Source organism: Macaca fascicularis, chromosome 6 (assembly GCF_037993035.2).
Source record: "Macaca fascicularis isolate 582-1 chromosome 6, T2T-MFA8v1.1".
Lineage (NCBI taxonomy): Eukaryota > Metazoa > Chordata > Mammalia > Primates > Cercopithecidae > Macaca > Macaca fascicularis.
Genome location: NC_088380.1, coordinates 122,225,404 through 122,244,442, shown reverse-complemented (window position 1 = coordinate 122,244,442; position 19,039 = coordinate 122,225,404). Strand labels below are relative to the sequence as shown.

Here is a 19,039-nt window from a genome sequence, read left to right as displayed (position 1 = left end):
CACTGTAGCTCCGGTAGTCTGACTGCAAGTTTGGAACAAAACAGCCACTCTAAAAATTTGCCACATCTGAGTCTTAGATTCTGGCATGCTTCCTCCTGTGGTATCCAACCATTATAGTGCTTCTGTTTCTTAGCTGTTTTTGTAGCTACTGACTCATTTCTACTCTTCATTTGTTCATAGTTTCTATTTATCATTCTCTCTTTATGTGTTTGTCATCTTCTGTACTACTATTTTTGTTTTATATTGTATTAATTTCTGCTTTCAACATATATTCTTTCTTCTATTTTCTTTGGAGTTTCTCTGTGGTCCTTCTAGCAATTTTTTATTTGAATAGCTCATTAATTTTTCATCTTTCTTTTTTTGTAATATATGCAGTTAAGGTTATAAATTGCCTTCTAAGTGCTGCATTAGCTGTATCCCACAAGTTTTGACACGCAGTGCTTTCTATGTCATCCAGTTCTAAATATTTTATAATTCTCATTAAAATTTGTCTTTATTCTGTGACTTAAGAAACATTACTATGAAGGCTTATTATATATAAAGTACATGATTAAGTGAATGACTCAATGAATTTTACATATGTATACACTTGTGTAGCTACTGCCCAGATCAAGATATAAAACATTTCCAGCATCCCAAAAAACTTTTCTATGCCCCTTTACCCAAAATACCCTGCCAGAGGAAACCACTATTGATTAATACCATGGATTAGTCTTACCTCTTCTTAATATCATCTAGAAGGAACCATGTGTCCCATTTTGTGACTGACTTCTTTCACTCCTCATTATGTCTGTGAGTTTTATTCATATTGTAGCAACAGGTATTTTCTCCCTCTCCATTACTGGGAATGTATATACTTATTTGTCCATTCTACTCTCAAGTCATATCTGGATTGCTTCCAGTGTGGGGCTATTATGAGTAAAACTAGTATGAAAGTTCTTATAAATGTCTTTGCTGGCCATCTTTACTCATTTCTGTTGGGAATATAGCTAGCAGTAGTTATTTCTGAATTATAGAATAAGCATATATTTAGTTTTATTAGATACTTCCAAATTGTTTTTCAGAGTGGTTTTTACCAACGTACACTCAGTATATGTGTGAGAGTTGGTCATTCCACGTTCCATCATACTTGGTATTGTCAGTTTGTTTTTTTCTAAATTTTACTAATTTTGGTGTGAAGCGTAGTACTTTAATGTCATTTTATTTTTCATTTACCTGCTGACCATAATTTTAAACTCCTTTTTATATGCTAATTGGTCATTTGCATATCTTCTTTTATGAAATGTTAATTCAAACCTTTTTCTCATTTCTAAATCACATTGTCTTTTTATAATTGAGTTGTAAGAGTTCTTTGTGTATTCTGCATGTGTCTTTTTACAGATATCTGTATTGTGAATTTGTTCTCTCGGTAGCGTGTCTTTTCACTCTCTAAATAATCTCTTTTTATTAACAAAAGTTTGTACTTCAATGAAATTTTTTTTTTCTCTCATTGGCAGTGCTTTTAGGGTCCTGTTGAAGAAATGTTTACCCCCGTCAAGGCCATGAAGATATTCTCTTACGTATTTTTTAAAAGCTTCACTGTTTTACCTTTACATTTACGTTTGTGATCCATTTTATACTGATTTTTTATATTGTATACAAAAGTATCAAGGTTCATTTTATTTTCCAATTCATGTCATCTGCAAATAATGACAATTTTATTACTTCCATTCCAGACACTATACCTTTTATTTTTTCTCTTGCCATATTGCACCCATGAATGTTTTTGTAGTGTTTTTTTAAAATTTCAAAACATATGAGGGTTTCTAATCTCTTTTTAATGTTAGTTTCTAATTTTGCTGCACTCTTTTTGGAGAACAAGCTGTATAGCATCCATTTTTTGGAATTTATTAAGCCTTGTTTTGTAGCCTTGTACATTATACATTTTTGCAAATGTCACATGTTTGCTTGGTCTCCAGACCCATTAGTTCTACTTGCAGAGAAAGATATAGAGGGAGATGTTGTTCATTTAAGGTATTTGCCATATCTTGCAGGATAGCTCCCCTAACCTTGAAGGTGTTCTCTTTTAGCTGGTGCCAAAATTGTGTGGTCGGCAGGCTATTCTGCTCTTCTGGTGATCCAGCTCCTTCTTGGAGATGGGCAAGACTAGTGAATTCCAGTGGCGTGAACACATTGTCATACTTTCTTTGCAGTAGTATGACTCATTCCATGACTCAGGGGACAGGGTTACACTCATTCCCCATAAGTGCCTCTATTTTAATATCATAAGCCTCATGAACTTGAGCATTTAATTAATGCTGCAACCCTTATAATCAGATCCTAAGCTTAGTTCTCAACTACTTCCTCCTGCAGTTATTGGAATTAAGATTTGCTTTTAAAGTTGCCATCAGGGCTCTCTGATTTTCCACATAAATTCTCATGTGGCAATTTCATTTCTCTTTGTCCCTACTTATTCTCCCTAGGGCAACAACCCAGATGGCACTATAGTTCCTACGATCTGTAGAACTCATAGCAATCAAGTTTTACAGCTACTTGATTTCCCAAAACCCTGACCTCCTGTGTCATCACCAGTGACAGTTTGAGTAACTATGATACTACTGTATGTCAAGGATTATACATACCCCCTTCCCCCTGTACTCTTCAAGTATTGCACAATCCAATCCAGGGTTTTAAGGATTTTACTTTGTTTTCTGGGACCAGTCACAGTGTCAGTTACTGTACCAATTAAGGTCCCAGTGGGAAAAAGATGGTACAGTCAAACTGGGTAATTTGAAGGGACTATTTATAAAAGTGCAATCAGAGTAGGGCAAACAATGAGAAATAGTGCAATACTCTGGGATTGTAAATAGTAGAATTTACAAAAGGCAAAGAGAAGGAGCAATTATGGGAACCTAGTTTAGAAAGTCACATGATAGGAGATAAGATATTTGGGTAAGAGGTTCTGCCCTCAGGCCTAGGTAACTCTGGATGGAGGTAGCTAAGGGAACAAATACCTCCACCTTACTTTTTGCCCTCCCTCAGATTTTCTACCAGGGATCTTCAAACCGAAATCCAAATACAAAGGAAATTAATACAACAAGGGAGTCTGTTGAGGTAGACTATACCTACAGGATACCCTCTCAGGACACACATAAGGATGGAAAGGAATGAAGAGTAGATCTAGAAGGGCAATCATAAAATATCCAGCAAAATATGAATTGGATCTTGTTGATGTTAAAAGTTGAGATTCCTTAAAGATGTCCAAATGTAGATGCTGAGTAGCCATTAATGGCAGGCAGACCATATTTAAAACTGTGGATGTAGAGGGCCTATAAACTGAGCCTCCTTGTGCATTAATATTTGGTTGAGGAAAATGGTCTTGCAAAGGAGACCGAGAAAAAGTAGCTGAGGACTTGGGAAGAAAGTCAGAAAAGGTGGAATAACAAGAGACAAGGAAAAGGTGTTTCAAGACGACGAAAGTCTACAGTGCTCAACCCTCTGATAATCAAGTAGGATAAATAGTGTAAATGTATTTACCTCTTCTCTGCCATGTGTCATGCCTTACAGGACCACCCTTACATCTGAGCTAGATCTGCCTGGGCTCCACATTGTAGAGGGCTCTGCATATCATAAACACACATACACAATTCATTTATCAGTCACCCTTCAGGATCATTCTGGCCATAGGGAAATTCTTCTCCACCTCTCTTCCCCTATGTCCTTGAAAAAATAAATTAACTGTGTCCATAAACGAAGGTTTGTGGTTTGTACTGCTGCTGACGTCAGAGAAACATAATGCTTCAGAATGCAGGAAGATTTAAACAGTACAAACATTTAAAAACAAAAGACAAATTAATTAACTTTTCACACTGTCCTCTTAGCATGAATCAAATAGATTCTTTTATGTAGAAGTATTCTTTCCCAGTAAGGTCAAACAGCATCTATATTCTTCCTTTTCATTATCTTTCAATTCCCAATTCCAGAGGTACCAGTGAAACAGGAAACTCACAAAGTTGCACTGCACAAAGATCAACTGACAAATATTTTGTAATTTAAACAATTCATATTCTTTTAGAGTTGTATATATTTAGGCTTAAACTGTAACATCCCTTAATGATGGTTTATATTGGCAATTAGATAGACAGTAAATGCTAAAATACAAATAGTTCTGCTTTTATAATAATATTTGATGATAGTTCATCACATTTTCAAAAAACTAAAAATTTTACTTTAAATACTTTTGATTTATATTTTTTATATTTATTAACTACACTGTACATTCTATTTTGCTTGAAATTCTAATACATAATTTTAAATATTTTAGAAGGAAACTTCTTAAAACAACAATAAAGTTTTGATTTTTACATTTATTTTACTTTACATTTCTTATTAAAATATATTCACATTTCATACACTGTAATACAACTAAATGCTATCTTTCAGAATCATTACTTTCAACAGAAGATAAATTATGTACATAATTTAATGGCAAAATTAATGATTTTGCTGAAATGACAGCAAGAAAAAATAAATTTTATGAAATAAATATATTTTGTGAATTATGTCTTTTATGCATCAATAGTTATTAAATTTTGTTGTTTAATATTTTACCAACTTGCAGTCACATAAAACCATACTTAACACAAATTTTTCTTTTTTTCTTTATGTAGTTATTTCTGTCAAGAGGATGGAACATATTTTACTTAACAGTTGCTTATTTGATTTATTATTGACATCTCTGACAGTACATCTCATTGTCAGATGTATGATTTGTGTTACACACGTCCATGTGAAGAGATCACCAAATAGGCGCGACAAGGCTGTTTATTTCACCTAGGTGCAGGCAGACTGAGTCCAAAAAAGGAGTCAGCAAAGGGTGGTGGGATTATCATTAGTTCTTATAGGTTTGGGATAGGTGTACAAAGTACATTCTTAAGGGTGGGGGAGAATATTACACAGTACCTTCTTAAGTGCAGGGGAAACTATATCATATCATTTAGCGTGGGGCAGGAACAAATCACAGTGGTGAAATGTCATCAGTTAAGGCTATTTTCACTTCTTTTGTGGGTCTTCCATTGCTTCAGGCCATCTGTATGTATACGTGCAGTTCACAGGGGATATGATGACTTCGCTTGGGTACAGAGGCCTGACATTCCTGTCTTCTTACATTAGTAAGAACAACAAAACAAAATAGTGGTGAAGTGTTGGGGTGGCAAAAATTGTGGGGGGTGGTATGGAGAGATAATGGCGATGTTTCTCAGGGCTGCTTCAAGCGGGATTAGGAGCAGTGTGGGAACCTACAGTGGGAGAGATTAAACTGAAGAAAGATTTTGGGGTAAGGGGTGATATTGTGGGGTTGTTAGAAGGAGCATTTGTTGTATAGAATGATTGGTGATGGCCTGGATGCAGTTTTTTATGAATTGAGAAACTAAATGGAAGACACAAGGTCCAAATAAGAGAAGGAGGAAAACAGGTATTAAAGGACTAAGAATTGAGAGGACCCAGGACATCCAATTAGAGAGTGCCCAAGGGGGTTCAGCATAATTATTTGCTTGGTTGGAGAATTTTGGGGCTCTCTCCTTGAGTTTTCTTATGTTGTCATATACCAGGCCAGATTGATTTAGGTAAAAACAACAACAACAACAACAAAAACAGTCTTCATTTAAAAATATACAGAGTCTCCTTTTTCAGCAGTGAGTAAATCAAGGCCTTGGTGATTTTGGAGGAAAGAGAAATGTAAAACCAGCAATTGTTTGTTAAATAAGGATTAGAAATGGCTAGGAGACAGTGAGTGAGATTGATAGTGTGGCGGAGATAGCTGGGGAGAGGTAGAGGGTGGCATAAGAATGGGAATGAGAATAAAAGTGAGTATAAAAGTAAAGAATAGGACTTCATCAGGGTGAAAGTGTTGGAGTGTGTCCTGTCAGCAAAGATCATCTATCCACTCCAAGAGGGAGTCAAGAGTGGTGGAATGGGGATAGATTTTCATAATGGAAAAGAAATGAGAGGTTTTTAAGAGGCAGGCTAATGGCTTGTAACCTACATGGAAGAGGTTATGAAATGATGACAGAATAGAATGGGCCTGTGAGGCTGGAAGGAGATACTTTTTTTTTGGTCTAAGAACCATCTGCCCTGAGTGGAGAGGCATTGATAGGTGGAAACTTCAGTGGAAGAGTAAATAGGAGTGACCAATGAGAAGGAGAAAAACTGGCTGTGAGGGATAGAAGTTGGAATGCTAGCTGCTGCTTTAGCTACCTTATCAGCATAAGCATTGCCCTGAGTGATGGGATCTGATGCCTTTTGATGGCCCTTGCAGTGAATGACTCCAGCTTCCTTTGGAAGTAAAGCGGCTTTGAGAAGAGTTTTTATTAAAGAGGGATTAATGATGGAGGACCCTTGCATAGTGAGGAAACCTGTTTCAGCCCATATAACAGCATTGTGGTGCAGGATATGGAAGGTATATTTAGAGTCAGTATAAATATTGATGTGTAGTCCCTTTGCAAGAGTGAGGGCCTGAGTTAAAGCAATGAATTCGGCTTGCTGAGAGGTAGTGGAGGGGGGCAGAGTGGTAACCTCAGTGATAGATGTGGAAGATACTATAGCATAGCCTGCCTTTGCAGGTGAGCGGCGATTAGGCCTGGTAGAACTGCCATCAGTAAACCAAGTGTGATCAGGGTGAGGAACAGGAGAGAAGGAAATATGGGGAAATGGAGGGAATGTCAGGTGGAGCAGAGATACAGTCATGGGGGTCAGGTGTAGTATCCGGAATAATGTGGGAGGCCGTATTGAAGTCTGGGCCAGGAACAATGGTAATTGTGGGAGACTCAACAGAGTGAGTATAGCTGAAGGAGCTGGGGGTCAGAAAGTATATGCATCAAGTGTAAGGAGGAAAATAGATTTTGAAAGTTATGGGAACTATAGAGAATAAGCGGAGCATAGCTTGTGATTTTGAGGACCTCTAAAAGTATTAAAGCAGCAGCAGCCACTGCATGCAGACATGAGGGCTAGGCTAAAACAGTAAGGTCAAGTTGTTTGGACAGAAAGGCTACAGGGTGCAGTCCCAGTTCTTGTGTAAGAATTCTAACCACACAGCACTGTACTTCAGCTGTGTGTAATGAAAAGGGTTGGGATGAGTTAGGGAGAGCTAGTGTGGGAGCAGCTTTTAGGGCAGTTTTTTAAGGAATGAAAAGGGGAGTGGGGAAAGGATTTAGGATTTATGGGGTCAGCTAGGTTTATCTAGAACAGAATAATGGATTGTGGAGCGAGGTATTGAGGATAGGGGAGTATATGGGTTTGGCACCACAGGGTGGTGACAATTTGGTTAATAAAGGCGAGACAATTTGGTTAATAAAGTGCAGATCCTGAACTAACCTGTAAGACTTGTCTGGTTTTTGGACAGGTAAAATGTGGGAACTGCAAGGAGACTTTATAGGCTTTAAAAGGCCATGCTGTAGCAGGCAAGTGATAACAGGCTTTAATCCTCTTAAAGCCTGTTGTGGGATGGGATATTGGCATTGAGTGGGGTAAGGGTGATTAGGTTTTAATGAGATGGTAAGGGGTGCATGATTGGTTGCCAAAGAAGAAGTAGAGGTGTCCCATACTTGTGGATTAAGGTGGGGAGATATAAGAGGAGAATGCAAAGGAGGCTTTGAACTGGGGAAAAGGGTGGCAATGAGGTGTGACTGTAGCCCAGGAATAATCAGGGAAGCAGATAATTTAGTTAAAATGTCTCAACCTAATAAGGGAGCTGGGCAGGTGGGGATAACTAAAAAGGAGTGCATTAAAGAATGTTGTCCAAGTTGGCACCAGAGTTGGGGAGTTTTAAGAGCTTTAAAAGCCTGGCCGTCAATACCCACAACAGTTATGGAGGCAAGGGAAACAGGCCCTTGAAAAGAACGTAATGTGGAGTGGGTAGCCTCCGTATTGATTAAGAAGGGGACGAACTTACCCTCCACTATAAGAGTTACCCAAAGCTCAGCATCTGTGACTGTCCAGGGGGCCTCCAAGGCCATCGGGCAGCATCAGTCTTCAGCCACTAAGCCGAGAAGATCTGGGAAGGAGTTAGTCAGAGAGCCTTGGACCAGAGTTCCAGGGGCTCTGGGAGTGGCTGCCGGGCGAGTTGGATGGTCCGATTTCCAGTGGGGTCTCGCACAGTTGGGACATGGCTTAGGAGGAATCCTGGGCTGCGGGCATTCCTTGACCTAGTGGCCAGATTTCCGGCACTTGAAGCAAGCTCCTGGGGGAGGCGGTCCTGGAGGAACACCTGGCCACTGTGGTTCAGACGTTTTGAAGTTCTTGTGTGCTGGAGATGTGGCGGGTTTCTCTCACAGTGGAGGCAAGTAGTTGTAACTCAGAAATACATAGCTACTTGGCTGCTTCTACTCTATTATGGTACACCTTGAAGGCTAGGTTAATTAGGTCCTGTTGTGGTGTTTGAGGTCCGGAATCTAATTTTTGGAGCTTTTTCTAATGTCAGGAGCTGATTGGGTAATAAAATGCATATTGAGAATAAGACAGCCTTCCTCTGGGGTCTAGGATAGTAAAGCATCTAAGAGTTGTTGCCAAATGGGCCATGAACTGGGCTGGGTTTTTATATTTGATGAAAAAGAACCTAAATGCTAACTGATTTGGGAGAGGTCAGATAAAGAAAAAAGGAACATTAACCTTGACTATGCCTTTAGCTCCAGCCACCTCTTTAAGAGGAAATTGTTGGACAGGTTGGGGAGGGCTAGTCATGGAATGAAACTATAAGCCAGACTGGGTGTGAGGAGGGGAGGTGATAGAAGGATTATAGGGTGGGGGAGCAGAGGCTGAGGGAGAATTGGGACCTGGCTCGGCCTGGTGAGGAGCAGCCTGGGGAGAAGGGGAGAGGTCAGATGAGTCTACAGAAAAGAAGGATTCAAAGGACTCAGAACTTGGGGTGGAGACTGAAGGAACAGACAGGAGAGAAAGAAGAAAGATTTGGGATGAGTTGCATTGGGAGCAGAGACTAGGTAGGGACCGATGTGTAAAAGAGTGCCTGGACATCAGGCACCTCAGACCATTTGCCCATTTTTTGACAAAAGTCATCCAGGTCTTGTAAAATGGAGATATCAAAAGTGCTGTTTTCTGGCTGCTTGGAACTATTGTCGAGTTTGTGTTGGGGTCAAGTGGTATTGCAGAAGGAAATAAGGCATTTAGGTTTTAGGTCAGGTGTGAGTCAAAGGGGTTTTACGTTTTTAAGAACACGGCTAAAGGAGAAGACGAGGGAATGGAGGGTGGAAAGTTACCCATAGTGAAGGAGGTAAGTTTAAAGAGAAAGGTAGAGACACGGAGAAGGCGATGGTGAACAGCCCTGGGCTGCAATGTGGGTGAGTAGCCAAAGCAGGCATCCCCGCAATTGACTTGCCACCAAGGGAATATGGGTGAATGACCAAGGCAGGTGTCCCCGCAGTGATCAGACACCAATGGAGCGTGGGTGAATAATCAGACAGGCATCCCCGCAGTGATTAAATACCAAGGGGAGACTGTCTTCCCGAGTCCATGACCGGTGCCGGAGTTTTGGGTCCATGGATAAAATGTTTCTCCTTGTCTCTACTAGAGAGGAAAAAGAACTGGAATTGGAAGGACAGGGAGATTGAAGGGTAGCAAGAGAGGAAGATTGAAGGGTAGCCAGAGAGTCTGGAAAAGAGTGAAAAGACCGCTTACCTGATTTGAAATCGGTGAGATGTTCCTTGGGCTGGTTGGTCTGAGGACCCAAGGTGGCAAGTGGGTCTCCTCACGGAGTGAGGGTGAGGACAGGGGACTGGTCTCCCGAAGGAGTCCTCCTGTCTCGGGTCTTCAGTACCAAATGTCACACGCATCTGTGTGAAGAGACTGCCAAACAGGCTTTGTGTGAGCAACAAGGCTGTTTATTTCACCTGGGTGCAGGCAGGCTGAGTCGGAAAAAGGAGTCAGCAAAGGGTGGTGGGATTATCATTAGTTCTTATAGGTTTGGGATAGGTGTACAAAGTACATTCTTAGGGGTGGGGGAGAATATTACAAAGTACCTTCTTAAGGGCAGTGGAGACTATATCGTATCAGTTAGGGTGGGGCAGGAACAAATTTCAATGGTGGAAAGTCATCAGTTAAAGCTATTTTCACTTCTTTTGTGGATCTTTAGTTGCTTCAGGCCATCTGGATGTATACATGCAGGTCACAGGGGATATGATGGCTTGCTTGGCCTCAGAGGCCTGACAATTTGCAAATGTTTTCTCATATTCAGTGGGTTGACCTTATATTTTTGTTGTAGTGTCCTTTGAAGCACAAGAACTTCTAATTTTGAAGTCTAATTTATTTATATTTTCTTTGGTTGCTTTGTGCTTTTGGTTCATAATTAAGAAACCATTTCTTAGGCTGGGCACGGTGGCTCACGCCTGCAATCCCAGCACTTTGGGAGGCCGAGGTGCATGGATCACGAGGTCAGGAGTTCGAGAGCAGCCTGGCCAACATGGTGAAATCCCATCTCTACTAAAAATGCAAAAATCAGCCAGCATGGTGGCAGGCACCTGTAGTCTCAGCTACTCAAGAGGCTGAGGCAGAATCACTTGAAACCGGAAGGCAGAGTGTCAGGCCTCTGAGCCCAAGCTAAGCCGTCATATGCCCTGTAACCTGAAGGTATACATCCAGATGGCCTGAAGCAACTGAAGATCCACAAAAGAAGTGAAAATAGCCTTAACTGACGACATTCCACCATTGTGATTTGTTTCTGCCCCACCCTAACTGATCAATGTACTTTGTAATGTCTCCCACCCCTAAGAAGGTTCTTTGTAATCTCCCCCACACTTAAGAAGGTTCTTTGTAATTCTCCCCAGCCTTGAGAATGTACTTTTGAGATCCACCCCCTGCATGTAAAACATTGCTCCTAACTCCACTGCCTATCCCAAAACCTATAAGAACTAATGATAATCCCACCACCCTTTGCTGACTCTCTTTTCTGACTCAGCCCGTCTGCACCCAGGTGAAATAAACAGCCTTGTTGCTCACACAAAGCCTGTTTGGTGGTCTCTTCACATGGAAGCACATGAGACACAGAAGTTGCAGTGAGCCAAGATCGTGTCACTGCACTCTAGTTCTGGGCAACAAGAGCGAAACTCCGTCTCCAAAAAAAAAAAAAAAAAAAAGGAAACCATATCTTAATAAAAAGTCATGAAAATGTGTACCTGTGCTTTCTCATGAAGGTTTTATAGTTTAAGCTCTTACATTTAGATCTATAGTTCATTTTTAGTTCATTTATATTTGTGTGAGGAAGGGGTTTCAGCTTCATCTAGTTGTACCAGCACCATTTATTGAAAAGCCTAATCTTTCCCCCATTGAATTGTCTTAGCACAATTGGCTGCAAATGTAATGTTTTATTTTTGGCCTCTCAATTCCATTCTATTGACTTGTATGCCTATTTTTAATGTCTTGATTTTTATGTCTTGATTAATGTAGTTGTGTAGTGAGTTTTGTGATAAGTGTGAATCCTCCAACTGATTTTCTTTCTCAAGATTATTTTGGCTATTTGAAGTCCTTTACATATCCATATGAATTTTAGGATCTACTTGTCCATTTCTGCAAAGAAGGCAACTGAAATTTTGACAGAAATTGCATTTTTATCTATAACTAACTTGCTTTAAACTTTTAAATATATATAAATATGATATGTAGATCTCCAGGTCCCACAAATAGATTGGACTTTATATTATTTTTGTGACTCATTGTGATTCTATGAAGAAGATATTATTAAGAAACTTCCTCAAGATCACACAGTTAGAAAGTGGCTGAAATGAGATACCAACCCTTGTATGTCTAAACTACAATCCTCTCATAGCATCATGCCATCCCTAATAATAACATCTTATAATTTTTTGAGCTGTATATTATCTTACATATTCTCATTACTCACAAAGTTACATAAATTAGAAAATATAAAAATTATCATCTCCAGATTTGCTGCCATAGCACCCCATGTACACTCCTATTACCATAGCTCCTCCTCACACTGTATTCTACTTGCCTGTTCTTTACCAGACAATGAGTGCTTTAGGAGCAGAAATATGTCTGGTTCTTATATCTCCGGTGCCTCGAGGAATGCCTGGTACTAGAAGGGGCTCTGTGATAGCTGACTGAATAAATGATTGTGTTATACATTCATCCCTTAGGATTCAGAGGCTGGCATTGCAAGTTCCCCTGTACATGAGTGTGGTTCATTTTCCCAACTACTGTGGGGAAGCTCAAGACAGAGACCAGAGCCTTGCTCTTAATAGGTACTCAGCACATAAGATCAGGTCCAGGCTGCATTCTTCCTGGGTCCAAGGAGAAGAGCCAAGTCAACTCATTTTGAGAAAACCAGCACATGCCATTCACAACAGAAAAAACATAAATGACTAATGAGTGTAAAAAGGTGTCTAATCTCACAGAGACACAAGTGAAACAAGAATTTGTCTTTGACCTATAAAATTGCAAAGATTAAAAGGTGATAATACTCAGTGTAGTAAGAACGTAAGAAAATGGGTCCTTGCTGGGAATGTAACTTGGAAAAGTTTTTTGAAGGGCAATTTGGTAATGAATGTCAAGTTATAAAATGGGAATATGCTTGGATACATCAATTCTGCACTTTGTACAAGTGCACAGTGCTGGAACAGCCAGTCCTCCTTGGGCCCCTGGCACTCTTCTTCTGGGTGTGGCAAGACTGCAAGACTGATTGGTCTGTTACAGGGCAATTTCTCAAGGTTATTTTATGTACTGGCAAATTTGAGAGATAAGGTACAATCTTCCTCCACACCAACAGTAGGCTTATTTAGTGCTTGCTATAAAGCAATAGACTCCCAACGCTCAGTGTTCCTTAGATACAACACAAACCCCCTGTGTGCATAGCATCCATATGGCTCATATTGTGTCACCCTATGGGACTTGGTGGCAAAGGAAATCAACACAAACAAGTTGATGCTCCTGTTGTCTGCTGTGCAATGAGTAACAAGGTCCTTTGTCCCTTAAAAATGTTATCATCCCATTTTCTACAGATAAGTAAACTGGGGTTCATTAAAATTAAATAGCCAGCCCAGAGCACATGGTCATTTACACGGTCATCCATTGCAGATGGAACCAGAGCCCAGGGTGACTGGCTGAGCCTCAGCAGCTAACCACGGATCATTTGGATAAGCAATATGAGAGACTGATAGAGAAGAATCACAGGGCCAACTCTCATAACAAACTTTATGTAATTAGCCTGCTGGATTGTCTGGCACTCTCCAATCAGTCTGAAAAGCATCCAAACTGTTGCCATGACTTGCTGAATGCTTGTGGCTACTGGGTCACGCACTAGAACAGTGGTTCTCAGAGTATGGTCCCCAGACCACAAGCATTGGCAGCCCCTATAAGTTAATATAAATGCAAATTCTCAGGCCTCCTGGATTTGCTTAATCCAGACCTCCTGGAATTGCTAAAACACCGCAACCTGTGTATTCATAAGCCTTCCAGGTGATTCTGAGGCACACCCAAGTTTGAGAAGACACTGCTCCTGTGCAGGCTGCAAAACTCCCCTCCCTTCAGCTGAGCTGCATCCTTACTGGGAGACTGCAGAGCTAGTTCTCACACCTGTTCATGACAATTGTACTTGTCACTCGATTTACATATTTTAGTTAATGATTATGTTTACCAGTGAAATATGAGGGCAAAAGAAAAGGAATGATTGTTTCTATGACAACCACATTGACTATTTTAGAAAGTCAATGAAGATAAGTCACTAAAAAATGTTCTTGAAAGAGAAAAATTGGTGAACATCTACTGTTTTGTACTCTTTTATGAATCGTTATTCATTCCACTTTAAATAAACCATATCTGGAAATCAGAAAAAATAAACGTGGTTTAGACAAGCAATGTGGAACTAAATACCAAACAATGATTCTATATTCAAAGAAAAGGCAGGGCTACATCACAACATTTGCAAATGAATATGCATTTACATGTTTTAAGTTAAAATAAAATGTTTAGGCCGGGTGCAGTGGCTCACACCTGTAATCCCAGCACTTTGGGAGGCCGAGGCGGGCGGGTCATGAGGTCAGGAGATCGAGACCATCCTGGCTAACATGGTAAAACCCCATCTCTACTAAAAATATAAAGAAATTTAGCCGGGCGTGGTGGTGGGTGCCTGTAGTCCCAGCAACTCGGAAGGCTGAGGCAGGAGAATGGCGTGAACCCGGGAGGAGGAGCTTTCAGTGAGCCACCATGGCGCCACTGCACTCTAGCCTGGGCGACAGAGCAAGAGTCTGTCTCAAAATAAATAAAATAAAATAAAATGTTTAAGGTGTATGTGTATTTTTTATAATTTCACATTTAACTGACTCTAAAAAAATTAGTTGACTGACTTCTAGCCTCCACTATGTCGGGGAGAGAGCCTCCCTTGGATAGGATTTAAATCCTGATAAGAGATAACAACCTAGAATGGGGGAATAAGATACAACGAACTTCTTTCAATTGCTGTTCCTTTCATTCTTGGCTCATGAACAAAGAGGTTTGGTTCTCCCCTCTTTGCTTCTATGTCTCTGAACCAAGAGGATACCATCGTTAAACAGCTATACCCTTGTAGCCTTGAAAAGGTATTATCAGGAGCATGTTTAATGGTAATACATGGGACATGTCCTAACATCCATTATTAAGCCCAGTGGTTGATCAGTTTGCCTCTTGGGCTCTGGTTAAAAAAAATTATTTGTCCTGCTCAAGAGTGCAGAAGCATGCAGGACAGAGCGATGAGAAAGAAGTGAAGCCATTTATCCCAGAGACAGAAGCCATTGTTCTCCTCATCCTACCCTTCTCCTTTGAGAACCCTTCCTCACCTCCTTCTCTCGTGGGCTCCCATGTTTGCCCCCTCCCTTAGTGTGTTGGACCCAATGGAAACCTAATTTCTGCTGGTCAATCTGTTCATTTTCCTGCAAATGGGATTAGGCACATGCAAACTCTAAGTCTTTATTGAATGTATGAATTGGAAGGGAAGAACAACTAGGGCTGTTGCAGTGGCTATATCCTCCCATACACTGGGATAAGCAGAGAGAGCCAGCCTAGAAGAGGGAGAATGAAGCCTTTGCTCAGAGAAAATTGGAAACAAGAGATCCTGTGACTGTGGACAGAGTAACTTGGGGAAGCTAGTTGAGTTTCTTCTCTTTAGGAACTATAAGCTACCCACATCACCCCCATCCTTCTAATAAATTGCTTTTTTTTTTTCTCCTTAACCTCATTTTACTAGGCCCCTGTCCCTTGCCTGATGCTATTCTTGGAGCAACAAGTACTTAGTGCCAGGCATCTCGGTGAGTATATTGAAAACACACATTGGCAATTCTATAACAATGACTTTTGTTGTTTAAAATCTGAACTTTAAGTAGTTGCAGATAGGGGTCATTTACTGACTAGCAACAGGGGTCCTCACACAGAGAGGTGATGTCTCAGTTTGAAACAGGAACAGCCTGGGAATCATTAAAAATCAAAGATAAGCAGAATTCGGATAATGTGTTATAGAAGAGATGTTTACTTAAGCAGAACAGAGACTATTAGACTACTCTCTTAGCTATTCTTAGCCAATGATATTATAAAGCTATTAAGTTTTGAAAGAATTGGACGTTTACATCAGGGACATTGTATAGCATTTGTGTATTTTTTATACATAAGCATAGCTAAATTAGTTCTTATTTTATAGTGTTGATGTAATCATTACTTGAAAATGCTATTGGTGTCTGATATATGGTTTGGCTCTGTGTCCCCACCCGAATCTCATCTCAAATTGTAATCCCCATAATCCCCACGTGTTGAGGGCGGGATCTGGTGGGAAGTGACTGGATCATGGAGATGGTTTCCTTATGCCGTTCTTGTGATAGTGAGTCCTCACAAGATCTGATGGTTTTATAAGTGTTTGACAGTTCCTCCTACACACACTCCCTCTTACACCTCGTGAAGAAGGTGCCTGCTTCCCTTTCGCCTTCTGCCATGATTGTAAGTTTCACCTGAGGCCTCCTAGCCATGCTTCCTGTTAAGCCTGTAGAACTGTGAGTCAATTAAACCTCCTTTGTTTATAAATTACCCAGTCTTAGGTAGTATCTTTAGAGCAGTGTGAAAATGGACTAATACAGTGTTTTAATGAAATCTGAAGTTAAAGGACCCTCCTCCTGCCCGACTCCTAGGGCACTGTGGAATATGGACAAGTCACGGACCTCACCTGCCTGATGCAGTCATGACTCTGATACCCAGAGGAGGCAATGTCAGGTGGACAGCCCCACTTACTGAGTACTCTTTTAACAAGCCTCATTTCTATCTGGCAGTGTGACACACTCTAGAAACCATCTAAATGTAGAAAAGTTTTCCTCCTGCACCTCATTTCTCGTGTTCCCTACTCCTAACCTTGTTAGGAAAGGAAAACAGATAGTGGAGCTATGTCTTGGAGGCCATAAGCCAGGATAAACTACAATGCAGAGGAAAACTAAACTGAGATTACTCTAGGCATCTCTGACTGTGAGCTGGAGAAGGGCTTGGGGATTGTGGCAAGCAGGCTGTTGGGGAAACAAGAAGATGCCTCAGACACAGCTGAATGGCCTATGGCTGGGGAGGACGAGGCAGCTAGGGGTTGCAAGTTCTCTTCTTTTTACCCACAGCATCAAAGTCTTTGCCTTTGTGAAAGGAGAAAAGTAAAGGTGGGATTCAGGTGAAAGAGATGAGAATAGTGGGGTTAAGGCAAAGTGAAATGGGAAGGATGACAGTCAAGAAGGAAGGTAAAGGAAGACAAAAGATAAAAGACAAGAGAGAAGCACTCATTCAGCTGAGTAAGTTGGTATATGTGTATAAGTAAGGGCCATGCCGTGTGTGTGTGTGTGTGTGTGTGTGTGTGTGTGTGTGTGTGTGTGTGTGTGTGTTTCAGCCAAGGAACAGACTTTTGGTGTAATAGTTTTAATATAAGCAGAGTATATTCATTTCAATTCCTTTTTTACTTTTGCAGAAAACATACAAAAGAGAGTTAAGGGATTAAAAGTGCAGAATCTGGTTTTAAACAGATATGGTTTCAAAATCTGGCTTTGCTACTGTTAGCTGTATGACCTTAATTGATTTATCTAACCTCTCTAGACCTCCCTATATTAAAAGTGGAAAGTAGTAATTTACCTGTAATAGGGCCATCCCGAGAAAGAAGCAAGATATATGTGTAAAGCAATTTGGCAGGTCTAGTACACAGTAAATGCTCATAATGATAGCTTTTGTGGCAGCTCTATCCTCTGACAGATCGCACATATTGAGTGCTGAGTTTGTGCCAGCTCCTTACATCTATACTATATTCATTTTTTGATGCAATTAAAGCTTTCATTTGTTATGCATATTGGCACCAAGATTTATTCTTTGTCCATGTATTTTGTTTTCCTATTTTTATCCATCCCCAGATTTGACATGGGTACTATGAACATATTCCATATGAACCAATCACACAAGACCTGTAGTCCAGATAGAAATTAGCTACCTTTCTTGTTTTAAGAACAACTTGGTAATATTATGTAATTATACACTTTTGAGTAGACATGCTTTATACTTAGGAGCATACATATATGAGGTATATAATATTTTAAAATAAATTTACTGAAGATATGCAAGAAAATGCCTCATTATTTTATAATAATCTCCTTTCTCTTTCTCCTTCTTTCTCAAAAAAGAAAAAAAATCGCAATACTATAAAAAAAAAAGCTAAATTACTCCCCATCCAACAGCATTTGGCAATTCCTTAAAATCATCTGTCCCCCTAAATCTAAAAAATTTTCCACCCCAGTATATTCAAAAGAATATGCTATGAGTAATAACCAAGGAAGAGGTCAAGAGAATCTTTTGTGCCCTGGGATATTGGTTTCTTAAGCTACAACACTGAGGGCAGAGAGGACCACACTTACTTTTGGCACATGAGTTAAATCTTGCATATGACTTCATGGTTGCCCCTCACACACATCCTGTGGTTTGCCACCCATACCCAAGCTTAACTCTGCATACCACCTTCCCCAAAGATTCTCAGTGTTCTCAACTGTTTGCAGCTCTGGTCGTATACTGTGGCAGGACCTCATCTTGTGACCACAGTTCCTCAAGAAAAGCTTCATTGTTTGACTTCTGCTCCCTGAGCTTGTCTACCTACTGCAGTGTGTTTTCTTGCATTTAGTCCATGGGAACATACTTTCTTTTTATAAATTAGTGTAAAGTATCATGCATGGGTTTAGGGAAAACACAGTATTATGTAGTGCCATATACAGACAACATACCATTAACTAGACCGGAGTTACATAAGAACAGCATGTTGTTATGTTTTATTCCCAAGGATTAAGAAAGCTCATGTGAGATTATTCTCTGCACCCTAGCATTTTACCATTTTCATCTTTAACACATTATCTTGTCCTATTTCTATTTTTTCCCCACATCGAATTTCTGAAGGGAATTTTCAAACCAAATATATATATATAATATATATGTATATATACATACATATATATGTATAGTAGATTATAATTCAGAAACTGTGTCTTTGCCATAAACTTATTATGGTTTAGCCTGAAAAAAGCTCAATTCGCCCACTTTGAAGATTAACTACTTCATCACACGTAACCAGTGAGTGAGGAATAAGGGGCAGGTTCATTTTCATCACAAATATTATAACCTCAAAAATAAAAGTTTACCCTATTCTCCACTGGAATTATGCAAATACATAAAATATGAAGTATCCACACTCAATACTGAGTATATCATATGTCAAATTACTGGTGGATATTTTTCTTTCTCTTGCTTAATTAGCTGTATGTTGAGAAATTTGTATATTGGGCAGATAACAAATGATTACCACCTGGGGATTGCTAACATACCAAATTTTCTTTTATCTCTTCAGAAACGTCAGTGTGTAGTTATCTAATCATATTGATATTCTGATGGTGATTAACATATGTTATATAATCTTTCTGTGCCTTTCTTGATGGGGTCAGATTCTGTACCACACAAGTCACAGTATTTCAAAAAGCTATTGTGAAAGTAAAGCTAGAGGCAACAAAAGAATGAGTCATTA

At 39.9% G+C, this 19,039-nt stretch overlaps 1 long non-coding RNA gene across 1 annotated transcript in view; it reads left to right on the top strand.

The window, feature by feature from the left end:
- LOC107130053 (uncharacterized) overlaps positions 1 to 19,039 on the top strand; it is a 31,783-nt gene extending 12,744 nt beyond the window's left edge. The window contains exons 4-5 of the long non-coding RNA XR_001491588.3: positions 15,221 to 15,281; positions 18,866 to 19,039. This is a non-coding gene — a long non-coding RNA (uncharacterized lncRNA). The remainder of the gene's footprint in view (positions 1 to 15,220; positions 15,282 to 18,865) is intronic.